Source organism: Podarcis melisellensis (assembly GCF_964234715.1).
Source record: "Podarcis melisellensis genome assembly, chromosome: 1".
Lineage (NCBI taxonomy): Eukaryota > Metazoa > Chordata > Lepidosauria > Squamata > Lacertidae > Podarcis > Podarcis melisellensis.
In genome coordinates this window covers 9,440,267-9,462,345 of record NC_138528.1, presented here as the reverse complement: position 1 = coordinate 9,462,345, position 22,079 = coordinate 9,440,267, and the positions used below count along the sequence as shown (strand labels likewise).

General features: G+C 46.3%; 1 long non-coding RNA gene across 1 annotated transcript; it reads right to left on the bottom strand.

The window, feature by feature from the left end:
- Positions 1-429: 429 nt before the first annotated feature.
- On the bottom strand, positions 430-18,715 carry LOC309372683. Its single transcript, XR_014169610.1, has 4 exons — positions 18,536-18,715; positions 11,394-11,516; positions 4,805-4,923; positions 430-2,784 (listed from the first exon to the last, which is right to left on the bottom strand). It is a non-coding gene; the product is annotated as an uncharacterized lncRNA (long non-coding RNA).
- Positions 18,716-22,079: the final 3,364 nt, after the last annotated feature.

Below are 22,079 nucleotides of genomic sequence, written 5' to 3'. Positions count from 1 at the left end.
GGGTCCCTTCCAACTCTACCATTCTATGATTATGCCCCTGGCTCTCAATGGACCTCGACATCTGCAAACTGCTTTGGAGTTTTCTTACAACCGAGTGCCATACAAATGTTGTGAAACAAGCAATACGCAAGTGCGTGGGTGGGCGCCAGCCCTGGTACTCAAGCACATTCATCCTTCGCTGGCTGTAGCATTCAGGTGTGAGCGAGCATCACAAAATAGGATTTCCACATCGCCAAGCACCAGAGACACGCAATGAGGTCCATTCGCACGATCAGCTGGGAATCCTCACAAGTGTTAGCTGTGTGTGCAAAAACGAGCAAAAACACAGGCAAAAACGAGGCATTTTAAGTTGGCTCAGAATGATGGTCCCCTCCCTCCCCACCCCTTTGCTAGACTTCGCGGAAAAAAATTCTTACTTGCCCCCCTAGAAAAGAAACATTCAGAGACGGCTTTAGCTGCCCCTTGCATAAGAACGATGGCTTTGCTTGCGGACGTTAAGAGGACACCCTTGTATAACATCTGTCAGTATTAGTCCTTCTTGAACTTAAACTTTCTTTAAAATAAAAATAAAATAAAGTTACAATGTACAAATTCAAACAAAGAGATCCATATGCTTGCAAATGATGGCATCCCATTAGGGCCCAACCCTTTGGCTTGTTCTCCCGCCTAAGTACAAAGGAAATTCAGTAGGAGCCACGGAACAGCACAATATGGACTTCATCTCGGCAGTGCATCTTCAGGAAAATGTTGTGTCGTTTAATGCTGAATGATGCAACTTTCAAAGGTTCAGATAGAAGCTTCCCTAGATTGGAAGGCACACCCCCACTGCAGATGTAGGCCACATCCGCATCACACATTTAAAGCCCTATCAGACCTCTTTGAACAGCCACGGCTTTCACCAAAGGAATCTTGGGAGGTGTAGTTTGCTAAAGGTGCTGAGACCCCTATTCTGAACTGCAATTCCCTGAGTGGTTTAACCGTCAAACCCTCTTCCCAGGGAACTATGGGATTTATAACTCTGCAGGGGGAAACAAGCGCCTCCTAGGAACTCGCAGCACCCTTAACAAACTACAGTTCCCAGGATTTCTTGGGACTGTTAAAGTGGTATAAATGCGCTTTAAATTTGTGGTGTGGATTTGGCCTTCACTTCTTCTCCGAGTTTAATTTTGATGTAAGCCCAAAGGAAAGGCCCTGTTACTGCCTCCTACTGACTCTGCCTCCCTAGGGAACTGTGGGAATTGTAGTAGGAACTGATAGCAAAAACCTCAGCAAACTATAGTTCCCAAGATAATTTAGCAGAAGTCCAGAGTAAAAATTGGTACAAATCTGCCATGAGCTTGTAGTGTCAATTGGGACTTGGTGCATTCCTCGATTTGGGTTCTGCGTCCTCCTGCACCCTCCTATCTAATACTTCTCTTTGGCAATTTCACCACACAACATGGGCAGCAATGGCATTCTCACCAATCTTTGTTGATCTATTAGCCTTCTTCCTTTGCGTGACATGCTCGAGGGTCGTAGAAGACATTTCCTAAGCTTCAGCTGGAGGCCTTCATCAACTGTGAACACTGGGACAACTGCCTCATATGGTTCACTGAATCAAACATATATTTGTCCCCCAAATCACACACACACACACACAACGACCTGCCAAAGCATTAATACTGATAAGCACCCTGCCACTGAACCGTCGTATCAGTTTGACAGGAACTCAAAGAGGATCGCTTAGAAAGTGGACATCACGGGGCGAATGCGTTTTTCCGGCTCACCAAATTCACTGAAGTTACACAAAGTCAGGAGTGCCAACCAAAACAAAGAACCATGCGTGCTGGCAAAGTCAGCGAGTCAGCAAATGAATGGCTAAGCAGAACAATCTCAGAACAGTTAATAGCGTGGAATATCCTAAGCAAAAAAAGCATGGAAAGGAATCCATATTTGTAACGGCAGAGAACCCTTCAGTGCCGAAGGACTCCCTTAAAATGAAAGCTTGTTTCTTGACCCTTCTGAGAAGTCAATCCCACCCACCCTTTCTGGTTCTCACCAAAAACCTCACTAACGGATTAGTCTCCTGTCGCCAGTTTACGTTTCCTAAGCAAGGGTGGTCTAGTTAAGCTGCTAATGTTAATTCATCTATATACATAACGGACAAATCGAAAAGCCACTGATCGCTGAGCACAAGATCTCTCTCTGCTTCTGAGGAACCTCCCTATTGCACCAGTTCCAAGCGATGTTTGCAACCAAGCTGGCCAAAGCTCGCCCAGAGCAACTATCATTGTAGCCTAAGATGACACACTAACCTTGGACCTCTCCCTATGGTTGCAGCTAGCGCCTCGCCGTAGCAGGCTAAGAAGCCCTCCTAGCCGCTCAGAAGCAAAACAACCGGCAGGTCTACAAGAAAAGAAAGCACAACCTTTACTCCATCTTATAAATAAGCAACTGAGAATTCTGCTCCAGGTGGCCACTCGTGTAGCCCACTCCATAAATGGCATTCTCCGTAGGGTAAGGCACGATATGATACGAATGCAGCTCTTCGTAATAAAGGGATTGAGAACGGCATTCTTGGACCATGAACTTCAGCCGTTTTCGTGCATCCGCGTAGGCAGTCCGGCAGCACGGACTCCCCTTAAAGTATTCATAGCGTTCCCTCTCCGTTTCCAGGTGAATCTTCCGCAGCAGGTTGTTGATCAAGACGGACCGGCGGAGGTAGATCTCAGGATCCTCAAGGAACTGGAGCTTCTGCAGAGAAAGTTTCAAGATACAAGTCCGGTCTTCGGGGAGGATCAGGTGCTGAGGTGAGTTCAAAGGATAAATAGAGAACGTTACTGCAGAAAACTGGTTTAGTACATAACAGAAATATCAGGTGTGGGGGATGCAACATAAGCAGTCAAATACAACATTTCCTGTTTGCCCAGAGTGGACATGCAGGGGAATGTTGGTCCAGCCAGTTGAACTTCCTGTTACACCTGGTCTGGAGCATCCTTCCTTTGCATGTGACCAGGTAGGTTGGCGTGACCCTTCCAGACCTAACAAAAGGTCCAGTCATGCTGCCACCTTCCTCTTTTGATGCCTTTTCTTGTCTTGGACTGCATGTGGGATGAGTTCCCATATGGGATTAACTCAAACCCTCTTCTGTAACTCTAAGCTAAAGGCTGCCTTCAGGGATCCAACTGTGAACTGAATGTGAGTAAATGTCTTATCACTTTTAAAAGAAGACTGTTGTGTCTGTATTCTTTTAGGGGGGAATCAAAGGGGTCTTACCAGGGATAATAGAACTTAAGAGATTCTAACCAATCTGCAACTAGCTTCCTGCTGTGTGAAGAGGGGAATGTACACTGCTATATGAATAAACTCACTAGTGTGAGTTAGGAAGGATAATATTTCATCAATATATCCTCTCCTGCTACCCACAACATTCCTGCAAGATGGTGAAGAAGACTGGATTCAAAACCTGTACAAAGGTGGGCCAAACTTGCACCCGATTCTCCCTCTGTTGAACTGCATCATGAGATGGAAAGAACCGTTAGGGTTATCTGGCCCCAAATCCTTCCTTTTCTCTGTCCTGAGGCTTCCAACATTCAGCCTCTCTGGGTTTCCATGCGTTTTAGTGTTATGAGAGAGGGAGAAGCCATTGTTCCCACCCACATTCTACATGCCATGCCTAATTTTACAAACTTTCACCGTGCCACCATTTTCTCTAAACCACAAAGGCCCAAAATGCTGCAACCTTTCCATGTAGGAGCGTTGACCCACCTCCTTAATCATTTTGGTTGCCCTACTCCGAATCTCCCACCATCCCTGATCACTGGGCAGGTGGAATGAGGATGATAAGGGTCTACAACTTCTGGAGGGCACCGGCTTGAGAAAGGCCATGGGACTTTGGATTTCGACTTCAGACGGAATGAAAAATTAAAGCAAATGGGGCCCTTCTGAATTCACTGGGAAACAAATGCTATGAGTAACCAAGGCATTTCAGAACTTGTGTTTTTATTGTTTTGCGTGCTCTGTGCAAACCACTTAGAGGTCACTTTGTGACAGAAAATAGTATATAAAAGCATCAAATAAATAAATAAATTTGGCCTCTGTATTGGATTGAAGTGACACTGGTGGCGCTGTGGGTTAAACCACAGAGCCTAGGACTTGCTGATCAGAAGGTCGGTGGTTCGAATCCTGTTACTCGGTCCCTGCTCCTGCCAACCTAGCAGTTCGAAAGCACGAAGTGCAAGTAGATAAATAGGTACCACTCCGGCGGGAAGGTAAACAGTGTTTTCGTGCGCTGCTCTAGTTCGCCAGAAGCGGCTTAGTCATGCTGGCCACATGACCCGGAAGCTGTACGCCGGCTCCCTCAGCCAATAAAGCGAGATGAGCGCCGCAACCCCAGAGTTGGTCACAATTGGACCTAATGGTCAGGGGTCCCTTTACCTTTACCTATTGGATTGAAATTAGGTCTTTACAGCAATGTTGTAAGTTAGAGGAAGAAGAGTTTGGATTTGATATCCCGCTTTATCACTACCCGAAGGAGTCTCAAAGCGGCTAACATTCTCCTTTCCCTTCCTCCCCCACAACAAACATTCTGTGAGGTGAGTGAGGCTGAGAGACTTCAGAGAAGTGTGACTAGACCAAGGTCACCCAATGGCTGCATGTGGAGGAGCGGGGAAGCGAACCCGGTTCACCAGATTACAAGACTACTGCTCTTGACCACTACACCACACTGGCTCTCTTTGTTTGTTTGTCAAAATCTATTATCAGAGAGTTATTATTTTTAGGGGGAGGGGCGGTCAATTCTTTTTGATCTCAGAAGCATACTCACTTTTGGAAAATACCCCTGGTAATCCTGATGTAAATCTTCTTCTTCTTCTGCATATTTCCTCTTAAAATAGGCTACTTTCGACGTTGTTAAGGTATTTGTTGATACTTGGCTGGGACCTGCTGTGCAAACAAGGAGGAGTTGTGATTAGGAATTATGCTGTTGGCGTTCCGTATGCCTGATTCCATTGGGCTGTCGATTTCAGTTGCGTTTTATTCCCAGCTTTATTGTGTTAGGAAACATTTTTGGTAAAGAAGGTTATAGATATTCTAAAGAAAGAAATATGGTTCGTTTTGGTTTCCAGAAGTAAAATCAATTTTTGTTGCATTTGGCTGCAATTTTCTACAATCACACAACATGCATTTGCAAGCAATTGCAACATGATCAGCTCTATGTATGGAGCCCAGCAGAACAGCGGAGGAAGTATATAATACGGGAGTTCCACCCCAGGTCTTTTCCCAGAGGAAATGGAATGTCATCTGCTGGAGCACTGGGGGAATTAACAAGACCCCCCCCCCCTGCCCTCTCACAGTCTTGTTGGGAGGATTAAACAGAGAAAGGGAAGAACAATGTTAAGAGGAGGTTAAGGGGCGATATGATAGCCATGTTCAAATATATAAAAGGATGCCACATAGAGGAGGGAGAAAGGTTGTTTTCTGCTGCTCCAGAGAAGCGGACACGGAGCAATGGATCCAAACTACAAGAAAGAAGATTCCACCTAAACATTAGGAAGAACTTCCTGACAGTAGGAGCTGTTTGACAGTGGAATTTGCTGCCCAGGAGTGTGGTGGAGTCTCCTTCTTTGGATGTCTTTAAGCAGAGGCTTGACAACCATATGTCAGGAATGCTCTGATGGTGTTTCCTGCTTGGCAGGGGGTTGGACTCGATGGCACTTGTGGTCTCTTCCAACTCTATGATTCTATGTACCTTGGTACATTGAGAACCTTGGTTCTCAAACGCCTTGGTACTCAAACAACTTGGAACCCAAACACCGCAAACCCAGAAATAAGTGGTCTGGTTTGTGAACATTTTTTGGAAGCCGAACATGCTTCATTTTGAGTGCTACGCTTCCATTTTGAGTATTACTGCGCTGAGGTCTGTCTCTTTTCACTATTTATTTTCCGTTTTTGTTTTTGCGGCTCATTTTGTTTTGTTTTGCTTTGTGGCTGTGTGGAACCCAGTCAGTTCAGCTACGGATTGACTGGTTGTGTGACTGCAGTACATTGTTTATTGCTTTCATTTTATGGACCGGTGGTCTTGTTTGATAGTAAAATTCATGTTAAATTGCTGTTTTAGGGGTTGCTTTTAAAAGTCTGGAATAGATCAATCCATTCCTGCATTACTTTCTGTAGGAAAGCGCATCTTGGTTTCGTAACGCTTTGGTTTTGGAATGGACTTCCGAAACAGATTAAGTTTGAGAACCAAGGTACCACTGTCTACTGCTCTGAGCTCCTTGGAGGGAAAAAAGGTGACATACAGTATTAATGTAAGAAATGGATATATAAAAGCAAAAAGGAGGGGGAGGTGTTGGCCGAGAAAGCACTAGTACTTCCCTGTCTAATGCTGGGGGGGGGGGGAGGAGGAGAAAGGATTGGGAGGCAACAGGAGAGAGGACCGTGCTATCACCAGGAAGGCAGAATCACCAAACACCCACCTCAGGCAATGCAATTATGGGATGTTAGCCCTGCACAGATGACTTACCTCACAGCTGTAGGTTTTAAAAGATAGATTTCCCTGACAACACAAGGTGGCAGTGTTGACACACTGAAAAACCTAAGTAGCTGTTCCATCCAAAACCAAAATAAAAGTATTTTCTCTCGAGGTCACATTCAGTTTAGCTACTTTATTTTTTTATTTTAAAAATTCAATAAAACATTTAGCATTCAACGGTGCTTCCTTTTGTCCTTTTGAGCAGAATTTTCTCAATACAATGGCAGCAAAGGAGCGTAGCATCTCAGAGATGGGAGCAGAGCCTAGTCTCAGAGTGCTTTCGGAAGCTGGTTGTCGAGCATTTGAGAAGCCTCTGCTTAAGGGATGTGGGTGGTGCTGCAGGTTAAACCACAGAGCCTAGGACTTGCCAATCAGAAGGTCGGCGGTTCGAATCCCCGCGATGGGGTGAGCTCCTGTTGCTCGGTCCCTGCTCCTGCCAACCTAGCAATCCGAAAGCACGTCAAAATGCAAGTAAATAAACAGGTACCGCTCTGGCGGGAAGGTAAACGGCGTTTCCGTGCGCTGCTCTAGTTCGCCAGAAGCGGCTTAGTCATGCTGGCCACATGACCCGGAAGCTGTACACCGGCTCCCTCAGCCAATAAAGCGAGATGAGCGCTGCAACCCCAGAGCCGGCCATGACTGCACCTAATGGTCAGGGGTCCCTTTTACTGCTTAAGGGATGTGCTGACAATGGGGGTTTGCAAAGCCTCTTCCCCCCCCCAAAAAAACACACCAGACAATCAGCTGGTTATGGGGCACTGGGAAGCATCATGCAAAGTACTCAATAATAATAATAATAAATTTTATTTATACCCTACCCTCCCCAGCCAGAGCTGGGCTCAGGGCAGCTAACACCAGTAAAATTACAGTAAAATCATAATAGGGGGGGACCAATTTAAAATACAAGTTAAAATGCAATTTAAAATGCAGCCTCGTTTTAAAAGTAGCCCATAGATCAAAACCATAATGGGAGGGAAAACATAAGGGTCAGACTGAGTCCAGACCAAAGGCCAGGCAGAACAGCTCTGTCTTCCCAGGCGCCAGGATTAGGTCTTGCAAAGTGCTTTGTGCTGCATTTCTGAAGCACCTGACACTCTGCAATAATAAATCTGTCTTTATTGGGATTTTTTCTCCCACCCCCCAACAGAGTTCCAGAATTGGAATTTGCTTGCTATCTCGCTCTCTGGTTTGTTGGGATTCCTAGAAAGGCCAAGGCAACTATCTCCTGTTTTGTTTGGTGTTGTTGTTTTTTTCGTTTTTACTATCTCTGTCTTTAAAAACAATCGATATGCAACCAGATAAGGTGGAGCGAAGAAGCGAGAGGCAGCTTCTTACAAGCCAAATCCGGAGGGCTTGGAGCCAAGCTGAAATTGACATTGATTTTCAGGAGGCAAAACAAGGCTGACATCATGGGATATATGGTGATGTTCTTGGCAGCCTGTGCTTCATAAGCTAAAGTGAAGTGTGTGCACTTTCAGAGTGTGCCCTTGCCGTCAAATCTGTTGCCAGCCATCCGTCTTTGTTACACTTCTGCATTTTCAGTCTCCCTTGGGGCGGGAGGTATAGAGGAAAGATGAAACCTGCTCTGATGCATGAACAGTAAGGTTGCCAAATGACCAGGGTTAAAATGGTTGGACTGGGGTTCTATTTTCTTTCTTTGCTCATTTGGCCTCAGGGCCTCTTGTCAGAATCCATGTGCAGAAGCCAGATTTTTGAAGGAAAAGTCAACAAACGTTTTCCTTTACCATGCATATTTGAACTATGAGGCACACATACACATTATTATTATTATTATTATTATTATTATTATTATTAATAATAATAATATACCGCCCTATACCCAGGGGTCTCAGGGCGGTTCCCAAAATAAAAGCAAAAGATAAAACCACAAAATACATAATAAAAATAAAAGCAACAATAAAAATAAAAGCAACCTCCCCCCCCCCCACACACACAAAAAGCTACATTTTAAAAGGGCATAGGATGTCAATCAGAGCAACCAAAGGTCTGGTTAAAAAGGAATGCTTTTGCCTGGTGCCTAAAGGGGTATAGTGAAGGCACCAGTTGAACTTCCCTGAGGAGAGCATTCTACAGACAGGGAGCCACTGCAGAGAAGGCCCTGTTCTCGTGTTGCCACCTTGTGGACCTCTCGAGGAGGAGGCACACGAAGGAGGACCTCAGAAGATGATCTCAGGGTCCAGGTAGGTTCATATGGAAGGAGGTGGTCCTTGGGGTATTGCAGTCCTGAGACATCTGGGACTCAGCTACACGGGTCAATTATAATATTATAACTGCGTTATAAAAATGTGACACAAGATGGCGCTGTAGAGCTGGAATCCAAAGTGAATGGTAAATTGCTCTGGGACCTTTGATAGTGTTTTTTTATATCTGTGTAGATCCAGCCCTGGTAATGAAGGCTGATCTAGTAGCGCAAACAGGAAATGGATTATTGTAACTCGCTCTACGTGGGGCTGCCCTTGAGACTGACCCAGAAACTCCAGCGGGTGCAGAATGCCGCGGCGAGACTCCTTATGGGGTCTTCGCTACGAGATCATATTCATCCAGTACTATACAAGCTGCACTGGCTCCCGGTGGAGTACAGGATCAGGTTTAAGGTGCTGGTTTTAACCTTTAAAGCCCTATACGGCCTAGGACCCTCGTACCTACGGGACCGCCTCTCCTGGTATGTCCCACAGAGAAATTTACGGTCTGCAAATAAAAACATCCTAAAGATCCCAGGCCACAGAGAGGTTAGGCTGGCCTCAACTAGAGCCAGGGCTTTCTCGGCCGCGGCTCCAATCTGGTGGAACGCGCTGTCAGAAGAGACTAGGGCCCTGCGGGACCTGACATCTTTCCGCAGGGCCTGCAAGACAGAGCTGTTCCACCAGGCCTTTGGTCAGGGCGCAGCCTGACCCCCTCCTCTGGCAACCTGCACAGAATTTTGCTTGATGGTTGCCATTAATTTGATTTTAATTAATTTTATAATGAATGTTTTTAGAATGTTGAACTATTTTTGATTGTTGTTAGCCGCCCTGAGCCCAGTTTCGGCTGGGGAGGGCGGGATATAAATAAAAAAATTTATTTTTATTATTATTATTATTATTATTATTATTATTATTATTATTATTAAATGGCCCCACCATCTTTAGCCTGCCCCCACCTGTCTGCCTTCTGATAACCAGTCTGGACCAGTCTGACACAGGCTGCCAGCTTCTTCCTCCTTGGTCTCTGTGTTGCCCCTTGAAGAACTCAGCAGGGAGTAGGAGAATGGGAGGAAAACTTTGACTCCTATCAGACCCAACCAGCATGGTCAATGACCAGGGAAGATGGGAGATTGTAGTCCAACAACATCCGCAGGGCCACAGAGTCTAACCTGCCTCTGCCACTGAAATATACTGGGAGTCGAGATTGGATTTCATGCTCTTTATTCAGCTCATAGTGGTGAGGAGGAATGGAAGTTCCCCCAGAATGTCTGCTATATATATATTATTTACACAATGGGCCCACATGATTGGCTAATTCCGGGATTCTCCTGTAGGCCAATCAGGTTGCGGATTCACTTCCACCTGGAGCTGGATTGGGTGGCTCCTGTGGACCAATCAGACTGCTGCATTATGGAGCCTATTGTTCTAGGGCCAATCAGACTGCTGCATTCTGAATCCTATTTTTCTAGGACCAGTCAGACTGCTGCTTTTTGGATCCTATTCACCTCAGTACATAAAAGGCATTCACCCTGCTATATTCTGGGAGCGAGCCCCATTGAACTGGGTAGGTCCAAATGAAGGACTGCCTCTCTTCATATGAACATACATGGACCCTGAGATCACCCTCTGAAGCCCTTCTTTGTGTGTCTCCTCCGCAAGAGGTCCAGATGTTGGCAACACAAGAACGGGCATCTTCTATGGTGGCTCCCCATTTGTGGGATGTTCTCCTTAAGGCAGCTCACCTGGCACCTTCATTATAAACCTTTAGGCTCTAGAGAAAAACATTCCTCTTCAACCAGATATTTGGCTGGTTGACACCCAAAGCCCTTTCAAATGTGTAATGGGAGGGGGGATTATTGGTTTGTTTTTTGTTCCTTGTTATATATTTTGAGTTTCCTATAATTTCATTTTGTGAACCACCCTGAGATCGATGGAAATACAAATTTTAACAAAAAGAACCACCACAACAGCTCGGCGTGGGTTTATGTCCGAGCAGAAATGCCTAAGTTTGGTCTGGCAGTGGGCTGTTTCCCTGACTTGCTCTTTCTATCCAGATTTTAAAAGGGGTGGCATGCAAGGATATTTGAACTATTTTTAACCTAATCACGTCACCACCACAAAAATTGGCAGCGAAAGAGGGCCTTTTTATAGGAGTGGGTTCAGAAGGCTACGGGATGCTCTGAGCTTAAGCTAAACCGCCGTGATTTATTTACAACTTTACGGAGGACGACTGAGGAAAAACCAATTCAATTAATACTTGGCACTTTTTCATAGCTTACTGGAGCATCGAATATAATATTAATTTAAAAGCGGAGAATACTAAGCAAGATAGGCTAATGCTCTGACTGAACACAAGGCAGCAGTTTTTCCTGTTTTGTAAGTAAGAAAGTGGTTATAAATATACTAACAAATCCTACAAACTGAGGAGCCAGGATAGAGCCGGTCACGTTAAAGGGGCGGGTGGCACCTTATTGGCTCTCCTGCGTCACCTGATCACAGCTGGGTTACAGCCTGCAGTACCACCGTGTGCCCATCTGCAGTGGTGGCACTGCAGAGCATCTGAGATGAGACCATCATGTGGAAGCTGAGACCTGACCCTGGAGTCTTGTCTCCAGCACAGCTGGTTACCGTGTTGTCGCTCTGCAGCGTCGCGCTTTCATTAAAGCAATTTGTCGTACCTCGTAATGTCGAATCAGTCCACAGAGGGCCTCTCTACAGTGTTTTCAGCAGCCCTGATGAGTTTCTCCCTCCACACAGGCTCTGCTCGCATCGCTTCCCACGCAGTTCTGCTGAACAAACACCTGTTCGATTGAATCGAGGAGAGACGGAGAAGCAGGGGAGGGGATAGAAAGGGGAGAGGGAGAGAAAGAGACGGAAGCATGTCAGAGCACACACCTGGATGTGTTGCATCAGCCCAGAACAAACTCTCGTCATTGTAATAATAATAATAATAATTTATTACATACCCAGCCTATCTGGCCAGGTCTCCCCAGCTACCCTCGGCGGCTTCCAACAGAATATTAAAAGCATGATAAAACATCAAACGGGCTGCCTTCAGATGTCTTCTAAAAGTCAGATACAGTGGTACCTTGGGTTAAGGGCTTAATTCATTCTGGAGGTCTGTTCTTAACTAGAAACTGTTCTTAACCTGAAGCACCACTTTAGCTAATGGGTCCTCCTGCTGCCGCCACACCACCGCTGCACGATTTCTGTTCTCATCCTGAAGCAAAGTTCTTAACCCGAGGTATTATTTCTGGGTTAGGGGAGTCTGTAACCTGAAGCGTCTGTAACCTGAGGTACCACTGTAGTTGTTTATTTCCTGGACATCTGGTGGAAGGGCATTCCACAGGGCAGGCGCCACTGCCGAGAAAGCCCTCTGCCTGGTTCCCTGTAATTTCAATTCTTGCAGTGAGGGAACTGCCAGAAGGCCCTCGGAGGTGGACCTCAGGCTGAACAATGAGGTGGAGACGCTCCTTCAGGTATACTGGGCCGAAGCCATTTAGGGCTTTGAAAGTCAGCACCAACGCTTTGAATTGTGCTCAGAAACGTACTGGGAGCCAATGTAGGTCTTTCAGGACTGGTGTTATATGGTCCTGGCGGCCGCTCCCAGTCACCAGTCTAGCTGCCGCATTCTGGAAAGCAATACCCTGAAAATGTCTCCTATTCAGGTGTCTTGCTTCCTGAAGTCTCAGGGCAACAGAAAAGACTTAGGTGCAAGGATGTGCTGCCCTTCTTCTGAGAGGAAATGCTCTGCAGGGTGGGGGACAAAAAAAGGAGGGTTCAAGGAGGATCAATTGGAGGGGGGGAGTGAGAAATGTCCCAATTTTCATCTGAGGAACGTTGGAGGGTATAGACCAGGTGGATCAGGGCAAAGGCCCATCTAGTACAGCAGCCTCTTCTCACAATGGCCAACTGGATGACCATATAAGCCTGAAAGCAGAATCTGCGCCTTTAAGAGCACCCTGCATACAGCAGTGGAGCACAGCCATTGTGGCTAGTAGCCATTGATACCTCTTTTCTCCATGAATTTGCCCCATCTGCTTTTAAAGCCATCCAAAGGTCGTATAGTTAAAGCTATGGTTTTCCCAGTTACTGATGTATGAAAGTGAGAGCTGGACCATAAAGAAGGCTGATCACCAAAGAATTGATGCTTTGGAATTCTGGTGCTAGAGGAGACTCTTGAGAGTCCCATGGACTGCAAGAAAATAAAACCTCTCCATTCTGAAGGAAATCAGCCCTGAGTGCTCACTGGAAGGACAGATCCTGAAGCTGGGGCTCCAATACTTTGGCCACCTCATTAGAAGAGAAGACTCCCTGGAAAAGACCCTGATGTTGGGAAAGATGGAGGGCACAAGGAGAAGGGGACGAAAGAGAACGAGATGGTTGGACAGTGTTCTCGAAGCTACCAGCATGAGTTTGACCAAACTGCGGGAGGCAGTGGAAGACAGGAGTGTCTGGCGTGCTCTGGTCCATGGGGTCACGAAGAGTCGGACACAACTAAACAACAACAACAACAAAACCTGATAGCCACCCCTTCATCTTGCAGTAGCAAATTCCATAGTTCTGTGCGCTGGATTTAAAATGTACTGCCCTCAAGCTTTCCCCTTTCCCGTGCAGGTTAGTTTAGGAATTGTGGAGATCTTTCTTTGAAACAGTAGAAGAACTTCAGCTGTGGGCCTGTAGGGTGGTCCAGAGGCCACACTGTTCCTGGAGCCTTCAGGGTTGGCTTTTGGTGGCACCTCTGCATGGCATTCAAGTCTCAGAAAAAAGCTGAAGAATCCCGTGTGGTTTATGTGTGATGGTAAGTTCTCCATTGTCAGACATGCAAGTTTTAAGACAGATGTCGAAGTTCACAAAGATTTAGCTCACCTGGCAATTTAGTTTCTCAAGTCCCAGGCCATGGGGCAGAACCCCAAATAATTAGAGTGCACAGGTGGTCATGACTCAGTTTCTAAAACTCCAACTCCCCCACAAAAATGGCAAAATGGGACAGAGAGAGAGAGAGAGAGAGAGAGAGAGAGAGAGAGAGAGAGAGAGAGAGAGAGAGAGAGGGAGAGAGAGAGAGAGAGATGTTTACCACGTATAGGAACCAGAAGAGTCTTCCAGCAATTGGAAGTGTTTTTTCGACATGGTGCATCCCAAACTTCACACTGGTCTTCAGCGTTGATTTCTCTCCCTCACTACACCCCGCACGACTCTTTTACAAACCTGGACCTGGGTTCAAATGTGACCTCATGCAGGAATTGGCCTCAGGCAGGTCCCCTCACCCCCACACCCACCCCACCCCAGCTCTAAAAGGGAACGTAGCCGGGGCCTGGTCCCTCACAGGGTAACTGTGCAAAGGGAGCTTTGCAAAAGTGCTTGGCAAATGAACTCTTCAACCTCAAACCTATTGATCTGAAAGGAAGTCCCATTGATTTCGATGGCACCACTTAAGTGTGGTTAGGAAATCAGCTAAGGGCAGGGGGGGCGGAATGCTGCATATACATAATTAATCCTAATTGCAGAGGGCCCTGGAAGACCCTGCTCCACAATCCATCTCTTGTTCTTCCGCTGGAGAGGACAATTTGGGGGAGTCTATTAAACACCTCTAAAGTATTGGATGAGGACCATAGTGCCGCCACTCGTGTTCAGGAGACATTGTCAGAAGATGGATTAAAGATCTGGGTGCTCTATTAAAAAACATGTACGCGACATGTACGCGACAAAGGTGGCAAGAGTCTTAATAGCACAAGGATGGAAGAATGAAGAAATCCCGACCAAAGAACTGTGGCAAGAGAAACCGATGGACTATGCAGAATTGGCGAAATTGACACACAAACTACGTGATAAGGGCAACTGTGACTTTAAAGAAGAATGGGGACCTTTTACAAAGTACTTAAAGAAACAACAAAATGAACTGGCAGGTTTTGAATAAACATACACAAATTTATTATTGGTAACATATAGATAGATAAATTAAGGATCTTTACAATTTTATAATATGCAGAGAATAACATGTGCTGAAAAACCAGAGAGAGGAGCTGAGGGAAGTCTGGGGGGGAGGGTTTTTTTTTCCTCTTGGGGAAGGGCGAGGGAAAAATAGGGAGGGAAATGAGGATGATATGTTTTTGATAAACTGTTATGTTGAAATTCCTAATAAAAAATATTTTTTAAAAAAAGATCTGGGTGCTCTGAGATGTGGTGCTGCCAAATGCACTTTTCCCTAAGACAGGTATGGGGAATATTTCCAACCTTAAAGGTAAAAGGTAAAGGACCCCTGACAGTTAAGTCTAGTCGCAGACCTTACAGTTATATTATTCTGTGATGGGCTGGTTGATGGGCCTACTGATCTCTGCCAGGCTGATATAAGACCCTCAGCTGATTCCCTGCATTGACCATCCAGACAAAAGCATCGCAATGTATTTTCCTTTACTAGCACGGTCTCTTAAAACAATATTTAAAAGTCTGGATTTCTTAAGCGCACCAGCATGCCTTCGCAATGAAGCCGCTCTGTACATTGATCGCCAAGGCTCATTTCCTTCCAAAGTATCTCACAGAATCATAGAACGGAAGAGTTGGAAGGGACCCCAGGGGTCATCTAGTCTGACCCCCTGCAATGCAGGAATCTCAGCTAAAGCATCCACGACAGATGGCCACCCAACCTCCACTTAAAAATACATCGGAATTCTACCCTCTGCAAACTTTGATGTGGAGCACAGGGCAGGCACCCTCTTCACTTTTGGAAAATTTGCTGGATATACTCAGGAAACTTGATCATCCCAATTGGCGCATGCTGCTAATGACGAGCCCATTTTAAAATGCTTAAAATCCTGCCAATCAGCTGTTTGCTCAGGAAAGGAGAATGGGAAGGGCTGAATCCAGACACTCCCCACCCCCAGCCTCCTCCAGCAACCCAACAGTGGGATTTGAGTGTTTTTCATAAGGAGTCCCACACTGTTGGTTGCATGCCAAACAACATTTAGTTGTGCATACAGCCTCTCATCCATGCAGCTACAGATAAGCATGTCAAAACTATGCCCCTAGAACAGGGGTAGGCAACCTAAGGCCCAGGGGCCGGATGCAGCCCAATCACCTTCTAAATCTGGCCCGCAGACAGTCCAGGAATCAGCGTGTTTTTCCATGAGCAGAATGTGTCCTTTTATTTAAAATGCATCTCTGGGTTATTTGTGGGGCATAGGAATGCGTTTGTTTTTTTCCTTCAAAATATAGTCCGGCCCCCCCACATGGTCTGAGGGATAGTGGACCAGCCCACGGCTGAAAAAGCTTGCTGAACCCTGCTCTAGAGGGATCAAGCCCCAGATATCTGCATTTGCTAAGATGGTCTGTTTTTATTTCAACATTTGAAACTTGATAGGATGTGAAGATTGAAATCACAGCATATTTTATTTCTGACTGCCTCCGAGGGTCAAAATGCAGGTGCATTTTGTTTTTGATTGATGGTTTGCAGCAGAATTTAGTATCTGACAGTATTTATCACACAAAATAGAATGGCATTTTGCATTTGACACCTGATGAAACTTCATAATTGAGACCTGCCAAAATTCAAAACAATTAAGAGGCACCAATGAAGGACTCCAGCGGCAAAAGATTCCGGCAAAGGATGAATGATAACTTGGAAAATTTGCTGAGTTTTTGAATGATTTTATTCGTGCACCATGCTGCAGAAGGTCTTGATGGATTGCTCACACCCAGCCTTTGCATTTTGTGTATAATTGATTAACTATCGTTTAATCAATTGATCAAAAAGCAATACTGATGAAATTGAATGTTTAAAGCACTTCACATGCATTATCTTCAGTAATCCTCACAAGAACCCTGCAAGGTAGGTTAGCATTATTCTCCTATTGCAGATGAGGGACTGAGGAGTGAAGGTTTGGCTAAGTTGAGATTCCTGCATTGCAGGGGGTTGGACTAGATGACCCTTGGGGTCCCTTCCAACTCTACAATTCTATGATTAATTGCCGAGGGGACTTCCTAGCTCATAGGAATCTGTCTTATACCAAGTCAAACCACTGGGTCCATCTAGCTGATTATTTTGTACACTGGCAGTGGCTCTCCCAGGCATTCCCAGTCCCAGCTGAAGATGCCCAGGACTGAAGTTAGGACCTTCTGCATCAACACAGATGCTTTTTTGCTAAGCTACAGCAGTTCCCCGAAAAGTCACACACTCTAAGGCACTAAATCACAATTGCTCTATCTATCTAATTTCTCCTGTAGGTATAGATAGATCACCATGTATAAGTGCGGAGAATGTCTGCTGAATGGAGAAAGCACAGAAACACTGGATGGTGTCGATTCAAAGGCGCCAAGAGAAAAACTGCAGACAGACAGCTTATTTTTCATTAATTCGCTGCAAAGTGTTATGGCGAACCTTTCTAGTTTATATATATATTTTAAAAGTGGCATGTGCAGCAAAGCAAGGACAACGACAACAAATGACCGCAGCGGAAATGAGTGGAATCTAAAATGATAAAATAAAAGATTAAATATTAAGGAACCCGGATAATAGGCATCATCTCTAAACAATGCCAGAGAATGAGCCTCAGCTCCAGTCACAAAATGGGTATTTTGATCTGCGCCTAATCCCTCCATATTGGCACGTATATGAGCTCTCTATATATAGACAGTTATTTCATCCAGGGAGGAGGCTGGTTCACATGGAGGAGAACTTTTAGTAGTGTTTCTATGGTTACTTTTCAGAGTTTCGAACACTCGAGGCTTACAAGGTGGGGTTGTGTTGGGGACTCTCCAGAACAAAAAATATATATGAGTATCTGGGTGGGGTGAGCGAGGAGTTGCAAATTGGCTCCCGAGTGAGTATGAATTTACACACACACACACACACACTTCTAAAATCTGGTCGTCTCCTTGCCGCCACGTCTCTTGTCCTTCCCCATATGACTGGATGTCTCCAGGGGAAAAGAAGGAAACTTCCCCCAAGCCATCAAGCAAACACATCCCAGCAAACATATACAGGAAGACCACAAGGTTAAAATGAGGGAGAAAACCAAAGCCACCTCATCTGTCAAGAGGGGGTTCATTTTGACTGAGATGCTGCTCACAGGGTGTCATAGCCAGCGCTGGCCCAAGACATTCCGGCACCCAAGGCAAAGCCCAAACTGGGGTGCGCCCCCCTCTCTGCTAGGGAAGAAGGGGTGAGAGAAGATTGACATCAGGGAGAAGGCAGGAGGGAGATCAACACTGTGATCTGCTGCCCCTGGGGATCTGCCACCCGAGGCGGTTGCTCACCTGGCCTCATGCATGGGCCAGCCCTGGTCATAGCTGACTTGAAGATACACCATTGGACATTGACTCTGAGAGGTTATTGGGCGGATGAAGCCCCCCTGTTCTTAGCTGGGGAACGCTTCGGCCTTGGTGAGGAGAAGAGCACACACCTGTCCCAGGTTCGGTCCCTATCCTATCCTAAAAGATATCAGGTACCAGGGTAAAGGGTCTCCCCGCCCCACTGCCGGCTGCCAGTCAAAGGAAAGGAGCCGATGCTAAACTGAGTGAGCCCAAACTGGGTATGAGCGGTCCAGTAGCCCAGTTAGGCACAAACCAGCTCCATTTCTTCGCCTCCATACTTTCCCCACCCTCGGGCGCCTGGAAGCTTTGCCCCGCGTTGCGCGCTTCCTCGGCGGAGCTTGGGAAAGTCTTTGCATGCTCAGAAGCACTCTCGCCAGCGCCGAGCTCCGGGTGCGCAGGAGGAAGCGGACGGAGGAGACTCGGTCCTGGTGAGGACTAAGCAGGCAAAGTCCTAGCCTAAAGCTCAGAACAAGAAAACGGGGAGAAAAGGAATCGGGATCGCCCGGTTTACCTTCCCAGTCGCTGCAGGAGCGCACATGCCAAAGAGGTGCGGGGTGCTGGCTGGGGCGGTGGGGGGCTGCCTCCTCTTTCCCACGCTCCCTTCGGCAAAAAAATAGCCTCTCCCGTGGCTGCAACAAGCCAGCCCAGCTCCTGCGGGTCCCTCCAGTCACTGTCGAGCTCATCGCCTCCCTCTCTCCCCAGAAGCAGGGAGGCGGTCGCCCAGATGTTCCCTTCCTTCCCGGATTGGTCCAGAGGGAAAAGATGTTGGGCTCGTTGCTAGGCGAGTTGCTAAGAGGCGGTGACGCTCTCGCAGCATCTCCGGAGCGGCTCGAGAGGGCCCTCGCCGAATGTCCTGCTGAGATGCTCGAGAGGTGGGGAAGGAGGTTTTTTTTAGGGGGGAGCACACTCGGCCCCCAGCCCTGTGGGAGCGCAGGGACGGTGGGAGGCGGGAGGGAGGGGAGGGGCTGGTTAGTTGTGGGGATGGAGCCAGCGAGGCAGAACCATAGAACAGTAGAAAGGGTCTCCCAAAGGTCATCCAGTCCAACCCCGGGAATGCAGGAAAAGTGGGCTTGGCTTGGCTTGTGGGATAAGGAAAGGGGGAGAGGGCATTACGACGGGCGGGTGGATGTGTTCAGGTGTATTTATTTTTGCTCACATTTATTTATTTAACAGATTTATCTACCAATATTATTTTTTTTAAAAAAAATCCTGTTTACATGAAATTGGTATTTTCAAAATTATTCTTAAAATAGCAAGAAAGCTTTGAAAATAGCTTTGACCAGCCCCATCAGCAGATACCCTGAGCAAGGATTTCTGCTCCTCCAACTGAGCTTTGCACAAACACCCCTCGCATCCAGCCACGTGCTCCCTGAGTCCCCTGAAATCGGCTGAGACGGGGTGAGGACAACCCCCAGAAACAGGAACACAGTGCAGGGAGGAGAGAGAAAATCCTTCCATCTGGAAATCTGAAATGCTTGCGCAGAGGGAATGATTAGAAGAGTGCAACACTGCATTCCGATTTTCGCCCACTATATTTTTCTAGTAAGATTTATATACTGCATATTTTTAAAAAAAAAAAATATCTAAGTGGTTATCATAAAATGTCATACACTTTTAAAAGCAGTTAAAACAGACTTTAAAATAGCAGACATTATATGCTTATTTACATATATATATTGCATAATAATAATAATTCCAAAGCAGTTTGTTTTTTATATTGCATTCATATCCTACCTTCCCGCCCCGCCCCCCAAGGAGCTTAAGTTGGCATACATGGTTCTCCCCATCCTCATTTGTTCACCACAACAACCCTGCAAGGTAGGTTAGGCAGAGAGGCAGTGACTGGCCCAAGGTCACCAAGTGAGCTTCATGACTGAGGATTTGAACCCTGGTCTCCCAGGGCTTGCGATCGGAAGGTCGGCGGTTCGAATCCCTGCGACTGGGTGAGCTCCCATTGCTCGGTCTCAGCTCCTGCCAACCTAGCAGTTCGAAAGCACCTCAAAGTGCAAGTAGATAAATAGGTACCACTCCGGTGGTAAGGTAAACGGCGTTTCCGTGTGCTGCTCTGGTTTGCCAGAAGCGGCTTAGTCATGCTGGCCACATGACCCGGAAGCTGTACGCCAGCTCCCTCGGCCAATAAAGTGAGATGAGCGCTGCAATCCCAAAGTCATCTGCAACTGGACCTAATGGTCAGGGGTCCCTTTACCCTTACCTCCCAGGTCCCAGTCCAACACTTTAACCACTATCCTGCCACTGTCTCTCTTTACATAGAATGATATAAAACATTGATCAAAAACAGGCTTTAGAAACAATGAACGTAATCAATTTACTTACCAAGATTTGTGGTTGTTTAGTCGTTTAGTTGTGTCCGACTCTTCGTGACCCCATGGACCAGAGCACGCCAGGCATTCCTGTCTTCCACTGCCTCCTGCAGTTTGGTCAAACTCATGCTGGTAGCTTTGAGAACACTATCCAACCATCTCATCCTCTGTCGTCCCCTTCTCCTTGTGCCCTCCATCTTTCCCAACATCAGGGTCTTTTCCAGGGAGTCTTCTCTTCTCATGAGGTGGCCAAAGTATTGGAGCCTCAGCTTCAGGATCTGTCCTTCCAGTGAGCACTCAGGGCTGATTTCCTTAAGAATGGAGAGGTTTGATCTTCTTGCAGTCCATGGGACTCTCAAGAGTCTCCTCCAGCACCATAATTCCAAAGCATCAATTCTACATACCTCTTAAACCTAAACTATTTGCACATTGGAAACAGATGATAAAAAGTTACATCCCACATGAATGCAGGTTGAATCAACCCAAATCATTTTCTGGGAAGAAGGCAATGGCTGGAAAAGGTGTAGCGCTGGCATTGCCAGGGTAAATCTTTAGGGCACATGTCTCGTGTCCTGCTAAGCAGAATGAACAGGAGGACCTCCAAACAGAGCAAGGCTAGCTTGCATGTTGAAGGAAGGGAAGCAATCACAGAATCGTAGAATTGTAGAATTGGAAGGGACCCCAAGGGTCATATCTACACCCTGGTAATGCAGGAATCTCAACAAGATCATACATGACAGGTGGTCATCCAACCTCTGCTTAAAAACCCCCAAGAAAGGAGAGTCTGCAACCTCCCCAGGGAGTCCTCTCCACTGTCGAACAGCTCCTACTTTTCAGAAAGCTCTTCCTGATGTTGAGTCAGAATCTCTTTTCTTGTAACTGAAAGCCAGTGGTTTGAGGCCTACCCTCCGGAGCAGGAGAAAACAAGCTTGCTCCATCTTCCCTTAACATATTTGAAGATGGTTATCGTATCTCCTCTTTTCCAGGCTAAATGTACCCAGCTCCTTCAACTGTTCCTCATCAGGCTTGGTTTCCAGACCCTTGATCATCTTGGTCGCCTCCTCTGCACACATTCCACCTTGTCAAAACCCTTCTTAAATTGTGGTGCCCAGAACTGGACACAGAACGCCAGGCGTGGACTGTACCAAGGCAAAATAGAGCGGGACTATTACTTCCCTTGATCTGAACCCTGTACTTCTGCACATTACCATTTAAAGAGAGACCCTCTCCCTGCCCCCCAGGAAGTCCATTAGAGTCTGAAATTGTAGCCCCGGTGCTAAGGAGCGTGCTTTCCCAGAAGCCCATATCACATCTCAAAGGATCTGTTCAGTATTATTCCCAAAATGGTAGTCTGGGAAACAGACTGGTTTTGTTCCTCCAGTCTTTCATATTTTGAGACAGGACAGGCATCCACTATTGGCACCTTCCGGAAACAACTAAAGACTTTTTTGTTCCGGTAAACTTTCCCAGCTAGACAAATTGGTCTCCGCTCAGTATTCTTTTTAAATTTATATGCTGTTATTTTCGGTGTGGGTTACTGGGCTGTTTTTACTGCATCTTGTACATCACCTTGGGGCTCTTGAGGAAGGTGATTAATAAATTAATAAGAATATTTCCAACAAATCTCTGAGTGGTTTACGGCATCGTAAAAACACCACAAATAAATACAACTTACAAATCCATATTTTAAAGCAGTGCAGATCGATTATACATCCTCTTAAGACATCATCATAA